We start from the raw sequence: 10870 nt of genomic DNA on the forward strand, positions 1-10870 counted from the left end.
AGAAGGGACAGGATGATAGGACATTTGCTAAGACATGAGGGAATGACTTCCATGGTACTAGAGGGAGCTGTAGAGTGCAAAAACTGTAGAGGAAGACAGAGATTGGAATATGTCAAGCAAATAATTGAGGACGTAGGTTGCAAGTGCTACTCTGAGATGAAGAAGTTAGCACAGGAAAGGAATTCGTGGCGGGCCGCATCAAACCAGTCAGTAGACTGACGGAAAAAAAAAAAAAAAAAAAACTGTGACTTTCGTCACCTGAGAGCAATGCCACGATGCATGGTCGCCATCTTGTTTTACATCATGGACCACAGACCATGAATTGCATATAGAGTTGCTGTCACGAAATGTTAGTAATAAGTAGCCTCCTTTCGCATGCTGTGTGGTTTCAGGTGCACACAAGGTCGGTCGACGGGTGATGTTTCGACGGTCGCTTCTTGCTAAATATTGTGCGATGTCCTCTCCCACATGACTGTGATGTCACTGAAAATGATGTGACTGTTTAATTACACTTTACCTTTAAAATAAAAGATTACGAAATTAAGGAAATATCCTCATTGGCACTATTGGACGCTAACAGCTAACACTTGTTCACGTTGGGACCAGTGTCTTGATGTCTGCTTATCATTCAAATTATAACTATGCCGTGTGTGATATCGACGCTGGCCCCACACTAGGCGCCACCCACATCTCGGCAGACGCGACATTTAAATCGGCCGCCGCGTGTTGCTGCCATTGAGGACTCGCCTTATGCCACCAGCTGGCACCACATACTCCACCAGAGGACGCCGAATGCGCATCAGTTCAGCGCCTGCAAGTGGCATCCGTCCGCGCGACTTTATAAACCGAAAAAATCAGAACCCCGCCTCAGGCGTACCCAGAACCAAGACAACCCCACAGTCATGACCTCACATCACACAGTAACATCAGAGGTAGGAGAAGCACCACGTGCTGTAACTAGAAACGCTAGGACACCAGGACAATCCGCTGAAAATGGCTGGCAGCTACTGCTCCGCCTCAGATTATCTTCAGATTATCCACAGACTACTCTCGAATTGCGCCGGAACTACGAACGGCACGGCAGTGAAACCTTAGGAACGTAGCAAGACGCTAGTCCGAACTTAACATACCTAGAACGACGCTATTGCTACACCGACTCCTGGTTGTAAACCAGTACAAGTGGAACAGAAGAAGAGAACACAGAGACACTGCAGCAGATAAAGTTATTTATGCTTATACCGAATACATTGTAAATAAATACATTTATGTTTCTGGTGGGCTCCAGAGTGTTCGCCCACTTTCTTACGAACACGACACTACCTCCATTTTCAGTTGTACTAGATTATGTACGTGTGTGTGTGTGTGTGTGTGTGTGTGTGTGTGTGTGTGACTGTTTCTATTAACCACGCGGCTGAGACTCCGCTTTTGTTTTGTTTTCTGAGGCATAAGATTTGTGGTTACAGTATAACTCGAAGCTTCAAGGCTTAACTATCACTACTTATGGGTCGAGTGCACTGTTTTTTAACACACACACACACACACACATACACACACACACACACACACACACACACACACACACACACACACACACACACACTTTGCTTCTCGTACAGTTTTACTCTTAAAACAACGGCCCAGGAAGAATCAAGAAACGCAGTACTTCATTCGAAGTACAGGACATCTCGGGAAATGACTATGACGAGAAAATCAGAGAAATACGAGGTCATATAGAGATTTACGACACACCATATGATGACTCGTGGGCAACGGCCTTGCCGCAGTGGATACACCGTTTCCCGTCAGATTACCGAAGTTAAGCGCTGTCGGGCGTGGTCGGCACTTGGATGGGTGACCATCCGGGCCGCCATGAGCTGTTGCCATTTCTAGGGGTGCACTCAGCACCGCGATGCCAATTGAGGAGCTACTCGACCGAATAGTAGCGGCTCCGGTCAAATAAAACCACCACAACGGCCGGAAGAGCGGTGTGCTGACCACATGCCCCTCCTATCCGCATCCTCAGCCGAGGATGACACGGCGGTCGGATGGTCCCGGTGGGCCACATGTGGTCTGATGACGGAGTGCTTTTTTTTTATATGGTGAAACGCGGAGAGTAAATACACCGTATCTGATGAAAAGTATACAGATATCTCTACTTAATGTGGAATTGAGCATTAAATGTCACGAGAGGAGGACGCACCAGCATAAAGGGAGACTGGGAGTACTGTGTTGCCAATAGGGAAGCATTAACAGCAGGATGGGTAGGTCACGTGAGGTCAGTCATTTCTAACGTGAACTACTCACGGGATGTCATCTGAGTAACAAATACATAAGGGATATTTCAACCTTTCTAAAGTTGCCCAAGTTGACTGTTGGTGATGCGAATGTGAAGGAGAAACGCGAAGAAACAACCACAGTAATACAAGACCAGACAGACGTCATATGCTGACGGACAAGCACCTTCGAACATTGAGAAGGGTCATTGTAAACAATCGCTTGATGTCGGTGGAAACAATCACTCACGAGTTCCACAGTGCCACCTGCAGTCCTGCTAGCACGACGACTGTGCGTAGGGAAAGACTGAGGCACAATGGTTGATCAGTTCCTCATGAGCAACACGTTTCTGTAGTCAGTGCTAAGCGAAGCTTGAGCTGGTGCACAGTGGAGCCATTGGACAGTGAATGACTGGAGACGAGTCATTTAGAGCAATGGACCATACCCTATCGAATCCCGATGGAAGGATTTGCGTTTGACGAATGCCTGGAGGACACTGTCTGCAGTCATGTGCATCTCCAACAGAGAAGTGCGTAGGAAACTTCCTGGCAGATTAAAACCGTGTGCCCGACCGAGACTCGAACTCGGGACCTTTGCCTTTCGCGGGCAAGTGCTCTACCAACTGAGCTACCTTCCAAACGAGATACTGGCAGAAGTAAAGCTGTGAGTACCGTGTGTGAGTCGTGTTTCGGTAGCTCAGATGGTAGAGCACTTGCCCGCGAAAGGCAAAGGTCCCGAGTTCGAGTCTCGGTCGGGCACACGGTTTTAATCTGCCAGGAAGATTCATATCAGCGCACACTCCGCTGCAGAGTGAAAATCTCATTCTGGAAGTACGTAGAAGCTGGTGTTTCGCTATGGGTACGTTTTTCGTGTTTAGGGTTTGGAACCTTTATTGCATTTAAGAAAACACTAAATACGGGAGGATGTGAACACGTTTTGCAGCGTTGCGCCCTGCGTACAGTAGGGGAACATTTCAGAGATGATGATTGTTTGTAGCAACACGATGATGTTTCCTGTCATAAAGGAGCATCTGCAAGGCGATGGTTTGTGGACAATAACATTCCTGAAATGAAACTAATACCCTTAGCTGCATACAGGCGTTGATATAAGTCAACGGAGAAACTTGAAATTGTGTGGCCCGACAGGGACGCGTCCCCAGGGTCTGCTGCTTACATGGCAGACGCTCTATCCATCTGAGCCACCGAGGTGACAGAGGATAGTGCGACTGCAGGGACTTATGTCGGGCACGCCTCCCTTGAGACCGACATTCGCAACTTATTGTCTCGCACTATATTCATAGCGCCGCTGCCTATCATACTCATTACTCGCGGCATTACTGCCGATTCCTGTAAGAGTTCGGGCACTGTTTGTGCATCCGCACAGAAGAAGATGGTGAAATGGCCGGTGAGCCTTGGCTATAGACATGTCCGAAAGAACAGATACCATCAGTGACCATGCAGCTCGTTAGAATGTGTGAATGCACAGACAGGCCAGAACTCTAACGGGAATCGGCAGCAAATCCGCGAGTAATGAGTATGATGGACAATAAGTTGCTAATGTGGGTGTCGTGGGAGGCGTGCCAGAGATAAATTCCTGCAGTTGCAGTATGTGTCCTCGGTGGCTCAGATGAATAGAGCGTCTACCATGTTCAAATGGTTCAAATGGCTCTGAGCACTATGGGACTTAACATCTTAGGTCATCAGTCCCCTAGAACTTAGAACTACTTAAACCTAACTAAACTAAGGACATCACACACATCCATGCCCGAGGCAGGGTTCGAACCTGCGACCGTAGCTGTCGCGCGGATCTACTATGTAAGCAGGTAATCCCGGGTTCGAGTCCCGGTCGGGACACACATTTTCAACTGTCCCCGTCGATTTATATCAACGCCTGTATGCAGCTAAGGGTATTCATTTCATCCTGATTACATTCTAACGAGCTGCATGCGTTGAACATTAATGCAGAATTTTTAACTGCTATTCATAAATGTTGTTACTTTCTTGTCTACTGGAACGTACTTCGAATCAAATACCATATATATAGGGTGTTACAAAAAGGCACGGCCAAACATTCAGGAAACGTTCCTCACACACAAATAAAGAAAAGTTGTTATGTGGACATGTGTCCGGAAACGCTTAATTTACATGTTAGAGCTCATTTTAGTTTCGTCAGTATGTACTGTACTTCCTCGATTCACTGCTATGATTTCATACGGGATACTCTACCTGTGCTGCTAGAACATGTGCCTTTACAAGTACGACACAACATGTGGTTCATGCACGATGGAGCTCCTGCACATTTCAGGCGAAGTGTTCGTACGCTTCTCAACAACAGATTCGGTGACCGATGGTTTGGTAGAGGCGGACCAATTCCATGGCCTCCACGCTCTCCTGACCTCAAACCCCTTGACTTTCATTTATGGGGGCATTTGAAAGCTCTTGTTTACGCAACCCCGGTACCAAATGTAGAGACTCTTCGTGTTCGTACTGTGGACGGCTGTGATACAATACGCCGTTCTCCAGGGCTACATGAGGGCATCAGGGATGCCATGCGACAGGGAGGACATTTTGAACATTTCCTGTAACAAAGCGTTTGAAGTCACTCTGGTACGTTCTGTTGCTGTGTGTTTCCATTCCACGATCAATGTGATTTGAAAAGAAGTAACAAAATGAGCTCTAACATGGAAAGTAAGCGTTTGCGGACACATGTCCACATAACATATTTTCTTTCTTTGTGTATGAGGAATGTTTCCTGAAAGTTTGGCCGTACCTTTTTGTAACACCCTCTATATATATTCCAGTAGACAAGAAAATTCCTGAAATGGCCTGACCAGTCCAGAGCCCCGACCTGTACCCAACAGGACGCCATTGGGGATGAGTTAGAACATCGACTTCGTTCCAAGCACTAGCGTCCAACATGACAACCTTTTCTGGAATCAACTCTTCTGGGAGACTGAGCTATCACTGCTCCAGAGACACTTCGTTGAAACTGCGTCCAGCAGGTTTCAGACAGTCATGAAGGCGAAGGTTGAACAGTAATGTCCATTAATAGGTACCCGAATGCTCTTATCAGATAGTATAGTTGCAGATGTGGATGTATATCTGAAAATGGTAACTTCTGAAAATTAATGCAGAAGTTTTAACTGCTATTCATAAATGTAGTTTCTTTCTTGTCTACTGGAACGTATTTCTAATCAACGAGTCACACAAAAGACGAAGTGCTAACCAAGTTATTAATTTACACGCAACACGTGTCGTGAGCTCAATAAAATCATTCAACTGACGTACGTTTTGGTGGCTGTCTTTAACTAAGCTATGTTCCAATAAATAAAAATCGTTCCAACATGGCTGGCGAAGCTTATTCGGCGTCGCCATTTAAGTGGTGGTCGTGTTGGACAAATATTGTTAGTCGGCCGTTCCATAACTTTGTGGGGTCTCATTTTTTTTATTAGACTGGAGAGGAGGACTATTTATGGGGACCAGTTCGTATATCTGTTCCCAATCGGAGGTGTCTATCGCGTCATTAGCAGCGTACTAAATGTTCCGCCACACAACAGGCGTTGAGCATGCGTGATTGAAGTTCATGCGCGAGATGTGACGTTGCTGGCGAAAGTTCAGAATAACGTACAGCGTAAAAGGAAGAAAAAAGGAAGGTAAGCGAGAGACTGGAGGTGGGATGCAACGCCTGGTAAGGCGACTGTGATAAACGCTTCTCCGTCACGCCTACGTGCGACTGTCTTTGAATGTGAGAGCAGGAATAACGCGTGATGAGGCCGCACGAGAGAGAGAAATAATGTACGACGTGTTGCCGGACAGTATGAATAAAGAGTCGAGAAGTCGGACTGTTACGAAGCTGCGGGAAGGAGCGCAGAGGAATGATCTAAATGCGGTGCTGCACGCAAATGCGTTATTCCCGGGGACGGGTCTTGCATAACGCATTAGTCGGCAGATGCGACAAACGCATTATTTCGGAGGCCCGGCTAAGGCGGAGGTGATGAATTATTGGGAACGGCCGGCATACATACCTAATATTGCCTCACACATTCGGTGTCGCTCTGACCTAAGGAGAACGTTACCTGCAGGATGTGGCACCTGTACGTCTGGGAAGACAAAATACGTGTACAGCCAGTTGAGATTGTCGCTGATTCCTCCACACACTGACCGTTTGTCAATTAGTAGCGGAGGGGCGGGGGGGGGGGGGGGAGGGGGGTGCTGGGGGTGGAGGCCACAGTGGATCTGCCAGGAAGGAAACGGTCGGCTGGCTACCGTCTCGCCGCCGGCCCTCTTTAGGCGCGTGAAATATTGACAAGTTCCGGTGGGGCCCGAGCCGCCATTAATTACAGGACTCCAATAATTAACACAGAGGGCGCCTGGCTGAAGCGGTCGCTACCGCCACCGCCGCCACGCGAAACAAACAAACAGAACTGCCGCGCCGGGGCAGACAAATTACATTTTTGCCTCGGGAACCGCTGTGGATGTCGCTCATTTTTTGATGATGAGGCCCGCCCTTTTGGCAGTAGCGGAGTGCGCGCATCGGCAGAACACTCTCCCCGCGTCCTTTTAATTACTAAAACTGTGACCCACCTCTCTCACCCCCCCCTCCCCACCCCCCCACCCCATGCCCTGTACCCCGGCAAAGCTGAAATGAAATGATCTGTTTAATTATTTTTGCGCACCGCTCGCAAGATAATTACTGCGATCCGTTCGTAATGGTGGCTGTGGCGCGTGCTTCAGGCCAGAAAGGAATTAATTTAGTTCCGGAACGGCCCCTTTTGATAAATACGTGGCCGGCGCCCGGCGCGCCTGCCTTTGTGGCACCGCTGCGGCCGACGCGCTTGTTTGTGGAGGAGCCGCTGTCGAGAGACCCCGAGACACGCAACAACTCAACACACACGGTGAGTTTGTAGCGAACAGCTACAGAGGTTGCCACTGACAGGTAACGCCACAAATAAAGTTCATGGGTGCTTACAAAAGAATTTATGTCTCATAATGTGGGGTACAATACTGACATACATGAGGGATAGTTTGAAAGATGCCTGGTACATTGCAGCTTTCAAGATTTAATTTGCTATCTGCAATTCAGTCAATAGTGTGTCACATGATAACTGCACGAATACCTATACAGTTTGCAAGTAGGCTGTTTAGGTTTTTATGTTTGTTAACGCCACGTAGCGCTCTGTATGAAAATCACTGACTGTGCTGTGTGCAGACTGTGGCTGGTTTGCATTGTTGGAATTTGCTATTGTAGTGTTGGGCAGTTGGCTGTTAACAGCGCGTTGCGCAGTTGGAGGTGAGCCGCCAGCAGTGGTGGATGTGGGGAGAGAGATGGCGGAGTTTTGAGAGCGCATGATCTGGACGTGTGTCCGCCAGAAAGAGTAAATTTGTAATACTGGATATCATGAACTGATAGTTAGTGCGTTTAGTAGTTAGAACCTTTTATTTAGCTGGCAGTCTTGGCACTCGCTGTATTGCAGTAGTTTGAGTAACGAAGATTTTTGTGAGGTAAGTGATTCATGAAAGGTATAGGGTACTGTTAGTCAGGGCCATTCTTTTTTAGGGATTATTAAAAGTCAGATTGCGTTCCTCTAAAAATATTGTGAGTCAGTTCAGTGATGATCAGAATAAGTAAAGAGAGAAACGTTCAGTTTTGCTCAGCTGTTTGAAAATCAAATAACGTAAGGGATTTACCAGCACAATCATTCATAAACTTTTCTAATGGGACGTTTCAAGTTCTCCACGCACTGCAAAACGCCACAATGTTTAAAATTGCTAATCTAACTCTACGCATTGTCTCATGAGGTGTGACACTATTTGATTGTTATCCGTCCATCGGATGGGGACTTCATGCTCAGCAGTACGGTTGACTCTATTCATACAACTCAACAGAAACGTAAAAGTAGAGTCCGCACAGGATACTGTGGCTGATGTGCAGTGACCGATTTTCGTCCAGAGCACTGGGTTATTTCATTCGTTTGTTCGAGACAGGAGGCCGACAAATCTTTGCCACCTTTCGGCCAGTCGGCAATGACCGAATTGATGTACATGCCCAGCAACCTTTCTCAAACGATTTCACAGAAACTATTTGGTAAAAAAAATTCATTTCTACTCTACTAGTACCTTTACGTGTCAGGTTCATTACGCTGTGCCCATCATTTCGATAATGGCCATGGGTCTTTTGATATTTACGTGGAAGTGAGACACTGCGCGAAATTCGAAAAAGTTTGCAATGGAAAAATATGGGTCGCTATGATTTTGTGTTTTGATGCATATTATATAATATGTCGCTGTGTATGAAATTTAGGTAACGTATTGAATTTTTCTTTAGACTTGGGTGGAGGTCCCTATCTGTTACCAGTCTCGAGAAATCTGATCTGATTCAGCACACTCATTTGGGATCGCGCCCCGCCGGCGATAAAGCCAGAGTCAAATATCCACGACATTCTTCATGTTTCATGAACTGTCTGACATATCGAAATAAGATTTTGGCAAATGATAGCATGTAAAGAGGAGAGTATTTTGCATATGGATATTATGCAAAACTTTATTACCTTCCATGTTATTCCATAAAAGAATGTAATTTTTAGGGACCATTGATAGATTGTGAAAGAAGAAATGCTATAGCTTTGGGAACAACGTAAGTGAAGATATTACACGTTTATTTTCTACTGAGAATGTGCTTTTTCATAAGATACTGCCCTTACTTTTCTCCTGTTCCTCACTTAAAAAGCTTAATAAACCAGCATTTCAGAATTCTCTCGCAATTGCCTCTTGTAATGGTTCTTTATTTACGTGACCATTTCGGCACCCCAACCCCAGTTCTCGATACCAGTAATATCGTACTGCTTTTCTGCAAAGTAACATACATATTTTTGTGACAATATTCACATTTGGTTTTATTATTGTATAGGTACTCCGATGTATCGAGATATTACAGTGATATGGTTCTTGTGCGTATTTATTTCTGTGAGACTGTCATAATCTTTGGCTTACTTGTAACCGTTTTGGCGCGAATGTGCACAGAGCAATCTTTGTTTCACTTTGCAGAAGTTAATTTGTTATTTCGCTTTGTAAAAGAACAGTAAAGTCTTGTGTTTGCTTAAAGTGGAAATTAAATATATGAAGATTGATACAAAACTGTTTTCTTGATGATGTGACAATTGAAAAGAAGTATATGTGAATTTACAAGAAGTTTAATAAAAATGTGGATCGTGAACACCAAGTGAAAAATTATTTCTACCATACCATTGTTATGATCTGGGATTGTTTGATCATTAAGAATTTCCCAAAAAACGCATTTGTTAGGTCTTCAAATATTGCTAAAATACAGATCTGGACCTTCTAGTAGACAAAGCGGAATCACCCTAGAATCAGCAAGATGAGCCATAACAACTTCGACGAAATCTACGTGGGAATCCATTCAAGCTAAGTGCCAAAATTAAAGACTTTTTCACAGTGACTTCATCATTTCCATTCTGACGATACCATCCACAGTCAATAACTTTGTTGTTGCCCGATAAAGCGAGCATATGTTGCGTGAGCAACATTGTTAATCGGACTTCTAACCTAGTTTGCAAGTGGGGGTATTGTTAGAGTCTGCACAACAGTTTGGTGAGGTGAGAGTGTGTAAATTCTGCTGCATTTTGGCAAAATAAGCAAATTTTAACATGGTAATAAGAGAAACACGTCTCTGAAAGGAACAAATGGTTAACAAGCCAGGCATTTTCGGCGGAATTCCTTTTAAATTTTAAATAGTAACTGAAGTAAAGGTGGCAGATCTTTCTGAATGGCCACCATGCAGTTGCGGGTGAGCAGGGGCCCCGCTTAATACCTACATAAAATGTGAGTGTAGGCTTCAGCACTTCCTCTCCAGCGCTCAGCATTTCCCCTACACTCAGCCCCCACCACTACTGCTCTCCCCACACGCCCCCTGCCCTCTGCGTATCTACTGGCCACCATATTCTGCCCGGACTCTACACTCAACTCGAATCCATTACGCTCGGCTACTACACAACCACAATATTACTGTACTTGATCTCCCACTGCTATTATTGGAAACAAGGGATGAAGTTACAGTAAACAAAGTTCATAACAAGTGCTTCGACCGCCATATACACTGTCGAAGTCGGAACAGTTTCACGAGCAAGTTGTCTGGTCCTTAGAGTAGCGGAGCACGTTGTCATCGCCTTCAAGCCTTCAGGTAAACGCTTGAGCCAACTGAAACGCCCTCACTCCCAGGTTCTGTAATACCCTGATTGACTAATACACTCCACAAATACACATAAAGCATGACTCACATATCCACTAGGAATGTGCACAGCTGAAACCATCACGTGTGATTTCTCGACCAACAGTGCCGTACGACATTTAACTTCCCTTTGACATATCATGAACAGCTTACTGCAACGCTTTGTCCTGAAAGCGTCCAGTTACCTTATCAGGAGGTTTCGGTAATATTCTCACGAGAATAATCATTTACTACTGCACCACGGCAGTCGCAGTCAGCATCACCTTACACGACGATGATTAGGTCTTCATCTTTTCGACGGTGGTGAATCCACGTGTTAGCACTCCTTGCTTTGTTCCTTCGTCTCGGGGTC

At 45.6% G+C, this 10870-nt stretch overlaps 1 pseudogene; it reads left to right on the plus strand.

The window, feature by feature from the left end:
* Nucleotides 1–1765: 1765 nt before the first annotated feature.
* LOC126279236 (5S ribosomal RNA) lies at nucleotides 1766–1883 on the plus strand (annotated as a pseudogene).
* The last annotated feature ends 8987 nt before the right edge of the window (nucleotides 1884–10870 follow it).

This window comes from Schistocerca gregaria, chromosome 6 (genome assembly GCF_023897955.1).
Source record: "Schistocerca gregaria isolate iqSchGreg1 chromosome 6, iqSchGreg1.2, whole genome shotgun sequence".
Classification (NCBI taxonomy): domain Eukaryota; kingdom Metazoa; phylum Arthropoda; class Insecta; order Orthoptera; family Acrididae; genus Schistocerca; species Schistocerca gregaria.